We start from the raw sequence: 15775 nt of genomic DNA on the forward strand, positions 1-15775 counted from the left end.
CCTGGAAGTCACTCTCGGCCACGAACGGTTAGGACTTCCCGTTAGGAGAACCGTAGGGACTTGGAACACGAAACCAAAATGCCCTCTCACAGGATTTCAGGTGAAGGAGATATTCGCACCCCTAAAAGTGTCACCACCTCAAATACACCGGGGTAAGGTGCCAAAGTGCCCGGGCTCCTGGAACTGCTGCCCGGCTGAAGCCCAAAATAAAAACCTCATAGGGTTTTTCCTCCAAAACGTCAATGAAGACCGATCTGCGAGCGGGGCCGACGGGGACTTCCAGGAGGCCGGCATGACGTGCCACTACATACCGGTCACACCATGGAAGTCCTTCTCGGGTTGGAACAGGTGCAGCTCCCGCTAGAACGTGCAGCACGTCCTCCTTCAAGGTACTCGGGTTGGAGTCGCCAAGCTGGCCGAGCTCCTGCAACTGCTGGTCGGCCTGGGACTTCAAGAAATGCACCAAAGTTCTTTCATGGAAAGTCAGGTGCAGCGGACCGACCAGCGAACGAGGCCGACGGGGACTTCCAGGAGGCCAGCATGACGTGCCACTACATACCGGTCCACACCATGGAAGTCCTTCTCGGGTTGGAACAGGTGCAGCTCCCGCTAGAACGTGCAGCACGTCCTCCTTCACGGTACTCGGTTGGAGTCGCCAACGTGGCCGAGCTCCTGCAACTGCTGGTCGGCCTGGGACTCCAGAAAGAATGCACCAAAGTTCTTTCGTGGAAGTTCAGGTGCAGCGGACCGACCAGGGAGCAAGGCCGATGGGGACTTCCAGGAGGCCGGCATGAGGGGCCGGTGCCTACCCTCACTCCCTGGAAGTCCTTCTCGGCCACAAACGGTTAGGACTTCCCGCTAGGAAGAACCGTTAGGACTTGGAACGCGGAGCAGAAATGCCACTCTCACAGGATTTCAGGTGAAGGAGATATTCACACCCCTAAAAGTGTCACCACCTTAATACACCGGGGTAAGTGCCAAAGTACCCGGGCTCCTGGAACTGCTGCCCGGCTGAAGCCCAAAATAAAAACCTCATAGGTTTTTCCTCCAAAACGTCAATGAAGACAGACCTGCGAGCGAAGCCGACGGGGACTTCCAGGAGGCCGGCATGACGTGCCACTACATACCGGTCAGACCATGGAAGTCCGTCTCGGGTTGGAACAGGTGCAGCTCCCGCTAGAACGTGCAGCACGTTCCTCCTTCAAGGTACTCGGGTTGGAGTCGCCAAGCTGGCCGAGCTCCTGCAACTGCTGGTCGGCCTGGACTTCAGAAAGAATGCACCAAAGTTCTTTCATGGAAAGTCAGGTGCAGCGGACCGACCAGCGAACGAGGCCGACGGGGAATCCAGGAGGCCGGCATGACGTGCCACTACATACCGGTCACACCATGGAAGCCCTTCTCGGGTTGAACCAGGTATAGCTCCCGCTAGAACGTGCAGCACATCCTCCTTCACAGTACTCGGTTGAACTCACCACCGTGGCCGAGCTCCTGCAACTGCTGGTCGGCCTGGGACTCCAGAAAGAATGTACCAAAGTTCTTTCGTGAAAGTTCAGGTGCAGCGGACCGACCAACGAGCAAGGCCGATGGGGACTTCCAGGAGGCCGGCATGACGTGCACTACATACCGGTCACTCCCTGGAAGTCCTTCTCGGCACGAACGGTTAGGACTTCCCGCTAGGAAGAACCGTTAGGACTTGGAACGCGGAGCAGAAATGCCCTCTCACAGGATTTCAGGTGAAGGAGATATTCACACCCTAAAAGTGTCACCACCTCAAATACACCGGGGTAAGGTGCCAAAGTACCCGGGCTCCTGGAATGCTGCCCGGCTGAAGCCCAAAATAAAACCTCATAGGGTTTTTCCTCCAAAACGTCAATGAAGACAGACCTGCGAGCGAGGCCGACGGGGACTTCCAGGAGGCCGGCATGACGTGCACTACATACCGGTCACACCATGGAAGTCCTTCTCGGGTTGAACCAGGTACAGCTCCCGCTAGAACGTGTAGCACGTCCTCCTTCACAGTACTCGGTTGGACTCAACACCGTGGCCGAGCTCCTGCAACTGCTGGTCGGCCTGGGACTTCAGAAAGAATGCACCACAGTTCTTTCATGGAAAGTCAGGTGCAGCGGACCGACCAGCGAACGAGGCCGACGGGGACTTCCAGGAGGCCGGCATGACGTGCCACTACATACCGGTCACACCATGGAAGTCTTCTCGGGTTGAACCAGGTATAGCTCCCGCTAGAACGTGCAGCACGTCCTCCTTCACAGTACTCGGTTGAACTCACCACCGTGGCCGAGCTCCTGCAACTGCTGGTCGGCCTGGGACTCCAGAAAGAATGTACCAAAGTTCTTTCGTGAAGTTCAGGTGCAGCGGACCGACCAGGGAGCAAGGCCGATGGGGACTTCCAGGAGGCCGGCATGACGTGCCACTACATACCGGTCACTCCCTGGAAGTCCTCTCGGCCACGAACGGTTAGGACTTCCCGCTAGGAAGAACCGTTAGGACTTGGAACGCGGAGCAGAAATGCCCTCTCACAGGATTTCAGGTGAAGGAGATATTCACACCCTAAAAAGTGTCACCACCTCAAATACACCGGGGTAAGGTGCCAAAGTACCCGGGCTCCTGGAACTGCTGCCCGGCTGAAGCCCAAAATAAAAACCTCCATAGGGTTTTTCCTCCAAAACGTCAATGAAGACAGACCTGCGAGCGAGGCCGACGGGGACTTCCAGGAGGCCGGCATGACGTGCCACTACATACCGGTCACACCATGGAAGTCCTTCTCGGGTTGAACCAGGTACAGCTCCCGCTAGAACGTGTAGCACGTCCTCCTTCACAGTACTCGGTTGGACTCAACACCGTGGCCGAGCTCCTGCAACTGCTGGTCGGCCTGGGACTTCAGAAAGAATGCACCACAGTTCTTTCATGGAAAGTCAGGTGCAGCGGACCGACCAGCGAACGAGGCCGACGGGGACTTCCAGGAGGCCGGCATGACGTGCCACTACATACCGGTCACACCATGGAAGTCCTTCTCGGGTTGAACCAGGTACAGCTCCCGCTAGAACGTGTAGCACGTCCTCCTTCACAGTACTCGGTTGGACTCAACACCGTGGCCGAGCTCCTGCAACTGCTGGTCGGCCTGGGACTTCAGAAAGAATGCACCACAGTTCTTTCATGGAAAGTCAGGTGCAGCGGACCGACCAGCGAACGAGGCCGACGGGGACTTCCAGGAGGCCGGCATGACGTGCCACTACATACCGGTCACACCATGGAAGTCCTTCTCGGGTTGAACCAGGTATAGCTCCCGCTAGAACGTGCAGCACGTCCTCCTTCACAGTACTCGGTTGAACTCACCACCGTGGCCGAGCTCCTGCAACTGCTGGTCGGCCTGGGACTCCAGAAAGAATGTACCAAAGTTCTTTCGTGGAAGTTCAGGTGCAGCGGACCGACCAGGGAGCAAGGCCGATGGGGACTTCCAGGAGGCCGGCATGACGTGCCACTACATACCGGTCACTCCCTGGAAGTCCTTCTCGGCCACGAACGGTTAGGACTTCCCGCTAGGAAGAACCGTTAGGACTTGGAACGCGGAGCAGAAATGCCCTCTCACAGGATTTCAGGTGAAGGAGATATTCACACCCCTAAAAAGTGTCACCACCTCAAATACACCGGGGTAAGGTGCCAAAGTACCCCGGGCTCCTGGAACTGCTGCCCGGCTGAAGCCCAAAATAAAAACCTCATAGGGTTTTTCCTCCAAAACGTCAATGAAGACAGACCTGCGAGCGAGGCCGACGGGGACTTCCAGGAGGCCGGCATGACGTGCCACTACATACCGGTCACACCATGGAAGTCCTTCTCGGGTTGAACCAGGTACAGCTCCCGCTAGAACGTGTAGCACGTCCTCCTTCACAGTACTCGGTTGGACTCAACACCGTGGCCGAGCTCCTGCAACTGCTGGTCGGCCTGGACTTCAGAAAGAATGCACCACAGTTTCTTTCATGGAAAGTCAGGTGCAGCGGACCGACCAGCGAACGAGGCCGACGGGGACTTCAGGAGGCCGGCATGACGTGCCACTACATACCGGTCACACCATGGAAGTCCTTCTCGGGTTGACCAGGTACAGCTCCCGCTAGAACGTGTAGCACGTCCTCCTTCACAGTACTCGGTTGGACTCAACACCGTGGCCGAGCTCCTGCAACTGCTGGTCGGCCTGGGACTTCAGAAAGAATGCACCACAGTTCTTTCATGGAAGCAGGTGCAGCGGACCGACCAGCGAACCGAGGCCGACGGGGACTTCCAGGAGGCCGGCATGACGTGCCACTACATACCGGTCCACACCATGGAAGTCCTTCTCGGGTTGAACCAGGTATAGCTTCCCGCTAGAACGTGCAGCACGTCCTCCTTCACAGGAGCTCGGCTCGGTTGAACTCACCACCGTGGCCGAGCTCCTGCAACTGCTGGTCGGCCTGGGACTCCAGAAAGAATGTACCAAAGTTCTTTCGTGGAAGTTCAGGTGCAGCGGACCGACCAGGGAGCAAGGCCGATGGGGACTTCCAGGAGGCCGGCATGACGTGCCACTACATACCGGTCACTCCCTGGAAGTCCTTCTCGGCCACGAACGGTTAGGACTTCCCGCTAGGAAGAACCGTTAGGACTTGGAACGCGGAGCAGAAATGCCCTCTCACAGGATTTCAGGTGAAGGAGATATTCACACCCCTAAAAGTGTCACCACCTCAAATACACCGGGGTAAGGTGCCAAAGTACCCGGGCTCCTGGAACTGCTGCCCGGCTGAAGCCCAAAATAAAAACCTCATAGGGTTTTTCCTCCAAAACGTCAATGAAGACAGACCTGCGAGCGAGGCCGACGGGGACTTCCAGGAGGCCGGCATGACGTGCCACTACATACCGGTCACACCATGGAAGTCATTCTCGGGTTGAACCAGGTACAGCTCCCGCTAGAACGTGTAGCACGTCCTCCTTCACAGTACTCGGTTGGACTCACCACCGTGGCCGAGCTCCTGCAACTGCTGGTCGGCCTGGGACTTCAGAAAGAATGCACCACAGTTCTTTCATGGAAAGTCAGGTGCAGCGGACCGACCAGCGAACGAGGCCGACGGGGACTTCCAGGAGGCCGGCATGACGTGCCACTACATACCGGTGACACCATGGAAGTCCTTCTCGGTTTGAACCAGGTGCAGCTCCTGCTAGAACGTGCAGCACGTCCTCCTTCAAGGTGTTCGGTTGGAGCCGCCAAGGTGGGCCGAGCTCCTGCAACTGCTGGTCGGCCTGGGACTCCAGAAAGAATGCATCAAAGTTCTTTCGTGGAAGTTCAGGTGCAGCGGACCGACCAGCGAGCGAGGACGACGGGGACTTCCAGGAGGCCGGCATGACGTGCCACTACATACCGGTCACACCATGGAAGTCCTTCTCGGTTGGACCAGGTGCAGCTCCCGCAAGAACGTGCAGCACGTCCTCCTTCACGGTACTCGGTTGGAGTCACAGAGCTGGCCGAGCTCCTGCAACTGCTGGTCGGCCTGGGACTCCAGAAAGAATGCACCAAACTTCTTTCATGGAAGTTAAGGTGCAGCGGACCGACCAGCGAACGAGGCCGACGGGGACTTCCAGGAGGCACCGTGAGAGGGCAGGCCGGTACCTATTGCTCAAACCCTGGAAGTCACTCTCGGCCAGGAACGGTTAGGACTTCCCGCTAGGAAGAACCGTTGGGACTTGGAACTCAAAACCTAGATGCCCTCTCACAGGATTTCAGGTGAAGGAGATATTCACACCCCTAAAAGTGTCACCACCTCAAATACACCGGGGTAAGGTGCCAAAGTACCCGGGCTCATGGAACTGCTGCCCGGCTGAGGCCCAAAATAAAAACCTCATAGGTTTTTTCTCCAAAACGTCAATGAAGACAGACCTGCGAGCGAGGCCGACGGGGACTTCCAGGAGGACGGCAGGAGGTGCCACTACCTACCGGTCACACCATGGAAGTCCTTCTCGGCTTGGAACGGGAGCAGCTCCCGTTTGTACTTCCTCGTTCACGGCTTTCGGTAGGAGTTGCCGAGGTGGCCGAGCTCCTGCAACTGCAGGTCGGCTTGGGACTTCATAAAATACCATAAAAAAAAAAAGTGTTTTTTTATTATGAAGGTAAAACTCACAGCGGGACCGAGCCGTGAGCCAGGCCGACGGGGACTTCCAGGAGGACGGCAGGAGGTGCCACTACCTACCGGTCACACCATGGAAGTCCTTCTCGGCTTGGAACGGGAGCAGCTCCCGTTTGTACTTCCTCGTTCACGGCTTTCGGTAGGAGTTGCCGAGGTGGCCTTGCTCGTGCAACTGCAGGTGGGCTTGGGGCTTCAGGAAATAACATAAAAAAAAAAAATATTTTTTTATTAAGAAGGTAAAAAAACACCGGATCCGACCAGCGAGCGAGGCCGACGGGGACATCCAGGGCAGCGGCGTGAGAGGGCGGCTTGGTGCCGCTATCGCCGTGGAAGCAGCATTCGGCCTAAGCCGGGAACGCCTCCCGCCTCCTCTCGTCCTGGAAGTGTTGGACTTGGGAGGCGGAGCAAGTTCTCCCTCTCACAGTATTTCAGGCGTAGGAGATGTTCACACCCCTAAAAGTGTCACCTCGCCAATTACACCGGTGGGAGGTGCCAAAATGCCCGGCCTCCTGGAACTGCTGCTTGGCTGAAGGCCAAAATAAAAACCTCATAGGGTTTTTCCTCCAAAACGTGAATGAAGACAGACACGCGAGCCAGGCCGAGGGGGAGTTCCAGGAGGTCGGCATGAGGTGGCCGCACCTACCGCTTGAGCCCTGGAAGTCCGTCGCGGACCGGAAGTGCATGTCGGGCGGGGTGAACTACGGGACTCGCCGCGGGCGCTGTGGAGCTCCCACAAGGAAGCTGCCGGCATCCACAAGCTCCCACGGGGCCCCTCTATCCCCCCACGGGTGCAGAAGGCAGGCACACCGCCGCTAATAGGCGGAGCTGGCTCCCGGCCGCTGTCATGCATCACTCGCGGACCGGAAGTGCTTGTCAGCCGGGTGGACACGGCGGGACTCGCCGCGGGTGCTGTGGAGCTCGTACAGGGCTGCCCCCGGGCTGGCACAGCTTCCACAAGGCTCCTCTATCCCCCACGGGTGCAATAGGCAGGCACACGCCGCACACGCCGCTCGTACACGGAGATGGCTCCCGGCCGCTTTCGGTAGGAGTCACCGAGGTGGCCTTGCTCGTGCAAATGCAGGGGGGCTTGGGGCTTCGGAAAATACCATAAAAAAAAAAAGTTTTTTTATTAAGAAGGTAAAAAAAAAACAGCGGGACCGACCCGCGAGCTAGGCCGACGGGGACTTCCAGGAGGTCGGCATGAGGTGGAGGCTCCTACCGCTCTTGCCCTGGAAGTCCGCAGAGGACCGCGGGCGCTGTGGAGCTCCCACAAGGGAAGCTGCTGGCATCCAGCAGCTCCCACGGGGCCCCTCTATCCCCCCACGGGTGCAGAAGGCAGGCACACCGCCGCTGATAGGCGGAGCTGGCTCCCGGCCGCTGTCATGCATCACTCGCGGACCGGAAGTGCTTTGCAGCCGGGTGGACACGACGGGACTCGCCGCGGGCGCTGTGGAGCTCCCACAAGGAAGCTGCCGGCATCCACAAGCTCCCACGGGGCCCCTCTATCCCCCACGGGTGCAGAAGGCAGGCACACGCCGCTGATAGGCGGAGCTGGCTCCCGGCCGCTGTCATGCATCACTCGCGGACCGGAAGTGCTTGTCAGCCGGGTGGACACGGCGGGACTCGCCGCGGGTGCTGTGGAGCTCGTACAGGGCTGCCCCCCGGCTGGCACAGCTTCCACAAGGCTCCTCTATCCCCCCACGGGTGCAATAGGCAGGCACACGCCGCACACGCCGCTCGTACACGGAGATGGCTCCCGGCCGCTTTCGGTAGGAGTCACCGAGGTGGCCTTGCTCGTGCAAATGCAGGTGGGCTTGGGGCTTCGGAAAATACCATAAAAAAAAAAAGTTTTTTTATTAAGAAGGTAAAAAAAACCACAGCGGGACCGACCCGCGAGCTAGGCCGACGGGGACTTCCAGGAGGTCGGCATGAGGTGGAGGCTCCTACCGCTCTTGCCCTGGAAGTCCGCAGAGGACCGCGGGCGCTGTGGAGCTCCCACAAGGAAGCTGCCGGCATGCAGCAGCTCCCACGGGGCCCCTCTATCCCCCCACGGGTGCAGAAGGCAGGCACACCGCCGCTGATAGGCGGAGCTGGCTCCCGGCCGCTGTCATGCATCACTCGCGGACCGGAAGTGCTTGGCAGCCGGGTGGACACGACGGGACTCGCCGCGGGCGCTGTGGAGCTCCCACAAGGAAGCTGCCGGCATCCACAAGCTCCCACGGGGCCCCTCTATCCCCCCACGGGTGCAGAAGGCAGGCACACCGCCGCTGATAGGCGGAGCTGGCTCCCGGCCGCTGTCATGCATCACTCGCGGACCGGAAGTGCTTGGCAGCCGGGTGGACACGGCGGGGACTCGCCGCGGGTGCTGTGGAGCTCGTACAGGGCTGCCCCCGGGCTGGCACAGCTTCCCCATGGCTCCTCTATCCCCCCACGGGTGCAATAGGCAGGCACACGCCGCACACGCCGCTCGTACACGGAGATGACTCCCGGCCGCTTTCGGTAGGAGTCACCGAGGTGTCCTTGCTCGTGCAACTGCAGGTGGGCTTGAGGCTTCCGAAAGTACCATAAAAAAAAAAAGATTTTTTTATTAAGAAGGTAAAAAAAAAAAACAGCGGGACCGACCCGCGAGCTAAGCCGACGGGGACTTCCAGGAGGTCGGCATGAGGTGGCCGCTCATACCGCTCTTGCCCTGGAAGTCCGCAGAGGACCGCGGGCGCTGTGGAGCTCCCACAAGGAAGCTGCCGGCATGCAGCAGCTCCCACGGGGCCCCTCTATCCCCCCACGGGTGCAGAAGGCAGGCACACCGCCGCTGATAGGCGGAGCTGGCTCCCGGCCGCTGTCATGCATCACTCGCGGACCGGAAGTGCTTGGCAGCCGGGTGGACACGACGGGACTCGCCGCGGGCGCTGTGGAGCTCCCACAAGGAAGCTGCCGGCATCCACAAGCTCCCACGGGGCCCCTCTATCCCCCCACGGGTGCAGAAGGCAGGCACACCGCCGCTGATAGGCGGAGCTGGCTCCCGGCCGCTGTCATGCATCACTCGCGGACCGGAAGTGCTTGGCAGCCGGGTGGACACGGCGGGACTCGCCGCGGGTGCTGTGGAGCTCGTACAGGGCTGCCCCCGGGCTGGCACAGCTTCCCCATGGCTCCTCTATCCCCCCACGGGTGCAATAGGCAGGCACACGCCGCACACGCCGCTCGTACACGGAGATGACTCCCGGCCGCTTTCGGTAGGAGTCACCGAGGTGTCCTTGCTCGTGCAACTGCAGGTGGGCTTGAGGCTTCCGAAAGTACCATAAAAAAAAAAAGATTTTTTATTAAGAAGGTAAAAAAAAAAACAGCGGGACCGACCCGCGAGCTAAGCCGACGGGGACTTCCAGGAGGTCGGCATGAGGTGGCCGCTCATACCGCTCTTGCCCTGGAAGTCCGCCGAGGACCGCGGGCGCTGTGGAGCTCCCACAAGGAGCTGCCGGCATGCAGCAGCTCCCACGGGGCCCCTCTATCCCCCCACGGGTGCAGAAGGCAGGCACACCGCCGCTGATAGGCGGAGCTGGCTCCCGGCCGCTGTCATGCATCACTCGCGGACCGGAAGTGCTTGGCAGCCGGGTGGACACGGCGGGGACTCGCCGCGGGCGCTGTGGAGCTCGTACAGGGCTGCCCCCGGGCTGGCACAGCTTCCACAAGGCTCCTCTATCCCCCCACGGGTGCAATAGGCAGGCACACGCCGCACACGCCGCTCGTACACGGAGATGGCTCCCGGCCGCTTTCGGTAGGAGTCACCGAGGTGGCCTTGCTCGTGCAAATGCAGGTGGGCTTGAGGCTTCAGAAAATACCATAAAAAAAAAAGTTTTTTTATTAAGAAGGTAAAAAAACCAGCGGGACCGACCCGCGAGCGAGGCCGACGGGGACTTCCAGGAGGTCGGCATGACTTTGCCGCTCATACCGCTCTTGCCCTGGAAGTCCACAAGGGGCGCTGCGGAGCTCGTACACGGCTGCCCCCGGTCTTGCACAGCTTCCCCATGGCTCCTGTATCCCCCCCCCCCCCCCCCCCCCACGGGTGCAGGCACACACCGCTCATACACTCTGGAGCTGGCTGACAGCCCAGCTGACATGCCACCTCCTAGCCGACCGGAAGTACATGTCAGGCGGCTTGGGACATAGTGGGACCCCCCCCCGCTGGCGCTGAGGAGCTCATACACTGTTGCCCCCGGGCATGCACAGCTTGCACACGGCTCCTCTACCCTGGGCTGCAATGGGCAGCACACGCCGCTCATACACTCTGGAGCTGGCTGACAGCAACTGCTGCTGATAATGATGATGACGATAATGTGCAAAGGGTTATCTATCGGCGGACAGTGTCACACTCTGGCCCTGGAACTGTGCCCCGGCCTGCCTCTGCTGCTCATTACCGCCTCTGTCATTTTTTGAACATACCCCACTTTCACTTGATTTTAAATGTGTCACTTTCAGTAGCAGAAATGTCATTCTTTGACATTTGGGCCTTTTTATTTTCACTGCTGTTGGGTCACCAAATGGATCTCCTTATCTCGAGGCCTAGTCCTCTCCCCACCGCCCTGGAACTCTGCCCCGGCCTACGCTGCGTGCCGTCACACTCTGGCCCTGGAACTGTGCCCCGGCCTATGCTGCCTGCCGTCACACTCTGGCCCTGGAACTCTGCCCCGGCCTGTGCTGCCGTCACACTCTGGCCCTGGAACTGTGCCCACGGCCTGCCTCTGCTGCTCATTACCGCCTCTGACATTTTTGAACGTACCCCACTTTAACTTGATTTTAAATGTTTCACTTTCAGTATCAAAAATGTCATTCTTTGAAATTGGGCCTTTTTATTTCCACTGCTGCTTGGTCACCAAATGGATCACCTTATCTCGAGGCCTAGTCCTCTCCCCACCGCCCTGGAACTCTGCCCCGGCCTACGCTGCCTGCCGTCACACTCTGGCCCTGGAACTGTGCCCCGGCCTATGCTGCCTGCCGTCACACTCTGGCCCTGGAGCTCTGCCCCGGCCTGTGCTGCCGTCACACTCTGGCCCTGGAACTATGCCCCGGCCTGCCCCTGCTGTTCACCACCGCCTCTGACATTTTTGAACGTACTCCACTTTCACTTGATTTTAAATGGTTCACTTTCAGTATCAAAAATGTCATTCTTTGACATTTGGGCCTTTTTATTTTCACTGCTGTTTGGTCACCAAATGGATCTCCTTAGATCGAGGCCTAGTCCTCTCCCCACCGCCCTGGAACTCTGCCCCGGCCTACGCTGCCTGCCGTGACACCCCTGGCCCTGGAACTCTGCCCCGGCCTACCTCTGCTGTTCACTACCGCCTCTGACATTTTTGAACATACCCCACTTTAACTTGATTTTAAATGTGTCACTTTCAAATGTTTCACTTTCAGTTGCAGAAATGGCATTCTTTGACATTTGGGCCTTTTCATTTTCACTGCTGCTTGGTCACCAAATGGATCCCCTTGGATTGAGGCCTAGTCCTCTCCCCACCGCCCTGGAACTCTTCCCCGGCCTACGCTGCCTGCCGTGACACCCCTGGCCCTGGAACTCTGCCCCGGCCTACCTCTGCTGTTCACTACCGCCTCTGACATTTTTGAACATACCCCACTTTAACTTGATTTTAAATGTGTCACTTTCAAATGTTTCACTTTCAGTTGCAGAAATGGCATTCTTTGACATTTGGGCCTTTTCATTTTCACTGCTGCTTGGTCACCAAATGGATCCCCTTGGATTGAGGCCTAGTCCTCTCCCCACCGCCCTGGAACTCTTCCCCGGCCTACGCTGCCTGCCGTGACACCCCTGGCCCTGGAACTCTGCCCCGGCCTACCTCTGCTGTTCACTACCGCCTCTGACATTTTTGAACATACCCCACTTTAACTTGATTTTAAATGTGTCACTTTCAAATGTTTCACTTTCAGTTGCAGAAATGGCATTCTTTGACATTTGGGCCTTTTCATTTTCACTGCTGCTTGGTCACCAAATGGATCCCCTTGGATTGAGGCCTAGTCCTCTCCCCACCGCCCTGGAACTCTTCCCCGGCCTACGCTGCCTGCCGTGACACCCCTGGCCCTGGAACTCTGCCCCGGCCTACCTCTGCTGTTCACTACCGCCTCTGACATTTTTGAACATACCCCACTTTAACTTGATTTTAAATGTTTCACTTTCAAATGTTTCACTTTCAGTAGCAGAAATGTCATTCTTTGACATTTGGGCCTTTTTATTTTCACTGCTGCTTGGTCACCAAATGGATCTCCTTGGATTGAGGCCTAGTCCTCTCCCCACCGCCCTGGAACTCTGCGCAGGCCTACGCTGCCTGCCGTGACACCCCTGGCCCTGGAACTCTGCCCCGGCCTACCTCTGCTGTTCACTACCGCCTCTGACATTTTTGAACATACCCCACTTTAACTTGATTTTAAATGTGTCACTTTCAAATGTTTCACTTTCAGTTGCAGAAATGGCATTCTTTGACATTTGGGCCTTTTCATTTTCACTGCTGCTTGGTCACCAAATGGATCCCCTTGGATTGAGGCCTAGTCCTCTCCCCACCGCCCTGGAACTCTTCCCCGGCCTACGCTGCCTGCCGTGACACCCCTGGCCCTGGAACTCTGCCCCGGCCTACCTCTGCTGTTCACTACCGCCTCTGACATTTTTGAACATACCCCACTTTAACTTGATTTTAAATGTGTCACTTTCAAATGTTTCACTTTCAGTTGCAGAAATGGCATTCTTTGACATTTGGGCCTTTTCATTTTCACTGCTGCTTGGTCACCAAATGGATCCCCTTGGATTGAGGCCTAGTCCTCTCACCCACCGCCCTGGAACTCTGCCCCGGGCCTACACTGCCTGCCGTCACACTCTGGCCCTGGAACTCTGCCCCGGCCTGCCTTTGCTGTTCACCACCGCCTCTGACATTTGTGAACATACCCCACTTTAACTTGATTTTAAATGGTTCACTTTCAAATGTTTCACTTTCAGTAGCAGAAATGTCATTCTTTGACACTTGGGCCTTTTTATTTTCACTGCTGTTTGGTCACCAAATGGATCTCCTTGGATTGAGGCCTAGTCCTCTCACCCACCGCCCTGGAACTCTGCCCCGGCCTACACTGCCTGCCGTCACACTCTGGCCCTGGAACTCTGTCCCGGCCTGCCCCTGCTGTTCACCACCGCCTCTGACATTTGTGAACATACCCCACTTTAACCTGATTTTAAATGGTTCACTTTCAGTATCAGAAATGTCATTCTTTGACACTTGGGCCTTTTTATTTTCACTGCTGTTTGGTCACCAAATGGATCTCCTTGGATTGAGGCCTAGTCCTCTCCCCACCGCCCTGGAACTCTGCCCCGGCCTACGCTGCCTGCCGTCACACTCTGGCCCTGGAACACTGCCCCGGCCTGTGCTGCCATCACACTCCTGGCCCTGGAACTCTGCCCCAGCCTGCCCCTGCTGTTCACCACCGCCTCTGACATTTGTGAACATACCCCACTTTAACTTGATTTTAAATGTTTCACTTTCAGTAGCAGAAATGTCATTCTTTGACATTTGGGCCTATTTATTTTCACTGCTGTTTGGTCACCAAATGGATCTCCTTATGTCGAGGCCTAGTCCTCTCCCCACCGCCCTGGAACTCTGCCCCGGCCTACGCTGCCTGCCGTCACACCCCTGGCCCTGGAACTCTGCCCCGGCCTGCCTTTGCTGTTCACCACCGCCTCTGACATTTTTGAACATACCCCACTTTAACTTGATTTTAAATGTGTCACTTTCAAATGTTTCACTTTCAGTTGCAGAAATGGCATTCTTTGACATTTGGGCCTTTTCATTTTCACTGCTGCTTGGTCACCAAATGGATCTCCTTGGATTGAGGCCTAGTCCTCTCCCCACCGCCTGGAACTCTGCCCCGGCCTACGCTGCCTGCCGTCACACCCCTTGCCCTGGAACTGTGTCCCGGCCTGCCTCTGCTGCTCACCACCGCCTCTGACATTTTTGAACATACCCCACTTTAACTTGATTTTAAATGGTTCACTTTCAAATGTTTCACTTTCAGTATCAGAAATGTCATTCTTTGACATTTGGGCCTTTTTATTTTCACTGCTGTTTGGTCACCAAATGGATCTCCTTAGATTGAGGCCTAGTCCTCTCCCCACCGCCCTGGAACTCTGCCCCGGCCTACGCTGCCTGCCGTCACACTCCTAGCCCTGGAACTCTGCCCCCGGCCTGCCTCTGCTGCTCACCACCACCTCTGACATTTTTGAACATACCCCACTTTAACTTGATTTTAAATGGTTCACTTTCAAATGTTTCACTTTCAGTAGCAGAAATGTCATTCTTTGACATTTGGGCCTTTTTATTTTCACTGCTGCTTGGTCACCAAATGGATCTCCTTGGATTGAGGCCTAGTCCTCTCCCCACCGCCCTGGAACTCTGCCCCGGCCTACGCTGCCTGCCGTCACACACTCTGGCCCTGGAACTCTGCCCCGGCCTGTGCTGCCTTCACACTCCAGGCACCTGGAACTCTGCCCCGGCCTGCCTCTGCTGCTCACCACCACCTCTGACATTTTTGAACATACCCCACTTTAACTTGATTTTAAATGGTTCACTTTCAAATGTTTCACTTTCAGTAGCAGAAATGTCATTCTTTGACATTTGGGCCTTTTTATTTTCACTGCTGTTTGGTCACCAAATGGATCTCCTTAGATTGAGGCCTAGTCCTCTCCCCACCGCCCTGGAACTCTGCCCCGGCCTACGCTGCCTGCCGTCACACTCCTAGCCCTGGAACTCTGCCCCGGCCTGCCTCTGCTGCTCACCACCGACTCTGACATTTTTGAACATACCCCACTTTAACTAGATTTTAAATGGTTCACTTTCAAATGTTTCACTTTCAGTAGCAGAAATGTCATTCTTTGACATTTGGGCCTTTTTATTTTCCCACTGCTGCTTGGTCACCAAATGGATCTCCTTGGATTGAGGCCTAGTCCTCTCACCCACCGCCCTGGAACTCTGCCCCGGCCTACGCTGCCTGCCGTCACACCCTGGCCCTGGAACTCTGCCCCGGCCTGCCCCTGCTGTTCACCACCGCCTCTGACATTTGTGAACATACCCCACTTTAACTTGATTTTAAATGTTTCACTTTCAGTAGCAGAAATGTCATTCTTTGACATTTGGGCCTATTTATTTTCACTGCTGTTTGGTCACCAAATGGATCTCCTTATGTCGAGGCCTAGTCCTCTCCCCACCGCCCTGGAACTCTGCCCCGGCCTACACTGCCTGCCGTCACACTCTGGCCCTGGAACTCTGTCCCGGCCTGCCCCTGCTGTTCACCACCGCCTCTGACATTTGTGAACATACCCCACTTTAACTTGATTTTAAATGGTTCACTTTCAGTATCAGAAATGTCATTCTTTGACATTCGGGCCTTTTTATTTGCACTGCTGCTTGGTCAACAAATGGATCTCCTTAAATTGAGGCCTAGTCCTCTCCCCACCGCCCTGGAACTCTGCCCCGGCCTACACTGCCTGCCGTCACACTCTGGCCCTGGAACTCTGTCCCGGCCTGCCCCTGCTGTTCACCACCGCCTCTGACATTTGTGAACATACCCCACTT

Source organism: Rhinoderma darwinii, unplaced genomic scaffold (genome assembly GCF_050947455.1).
Source record: "Rhinoderma darwinii isolate aRhiDar2 unplaced genomic scaffold, aRhiDar2.hap1 Scaffold_1932, whole genome shotgun sequence".
NCBI lineage: Eukaryota > Metazoa > Chordata > Amphibia > Anura > Rhinodermatidae > Rhinoderma > Rhinoderma darwinii.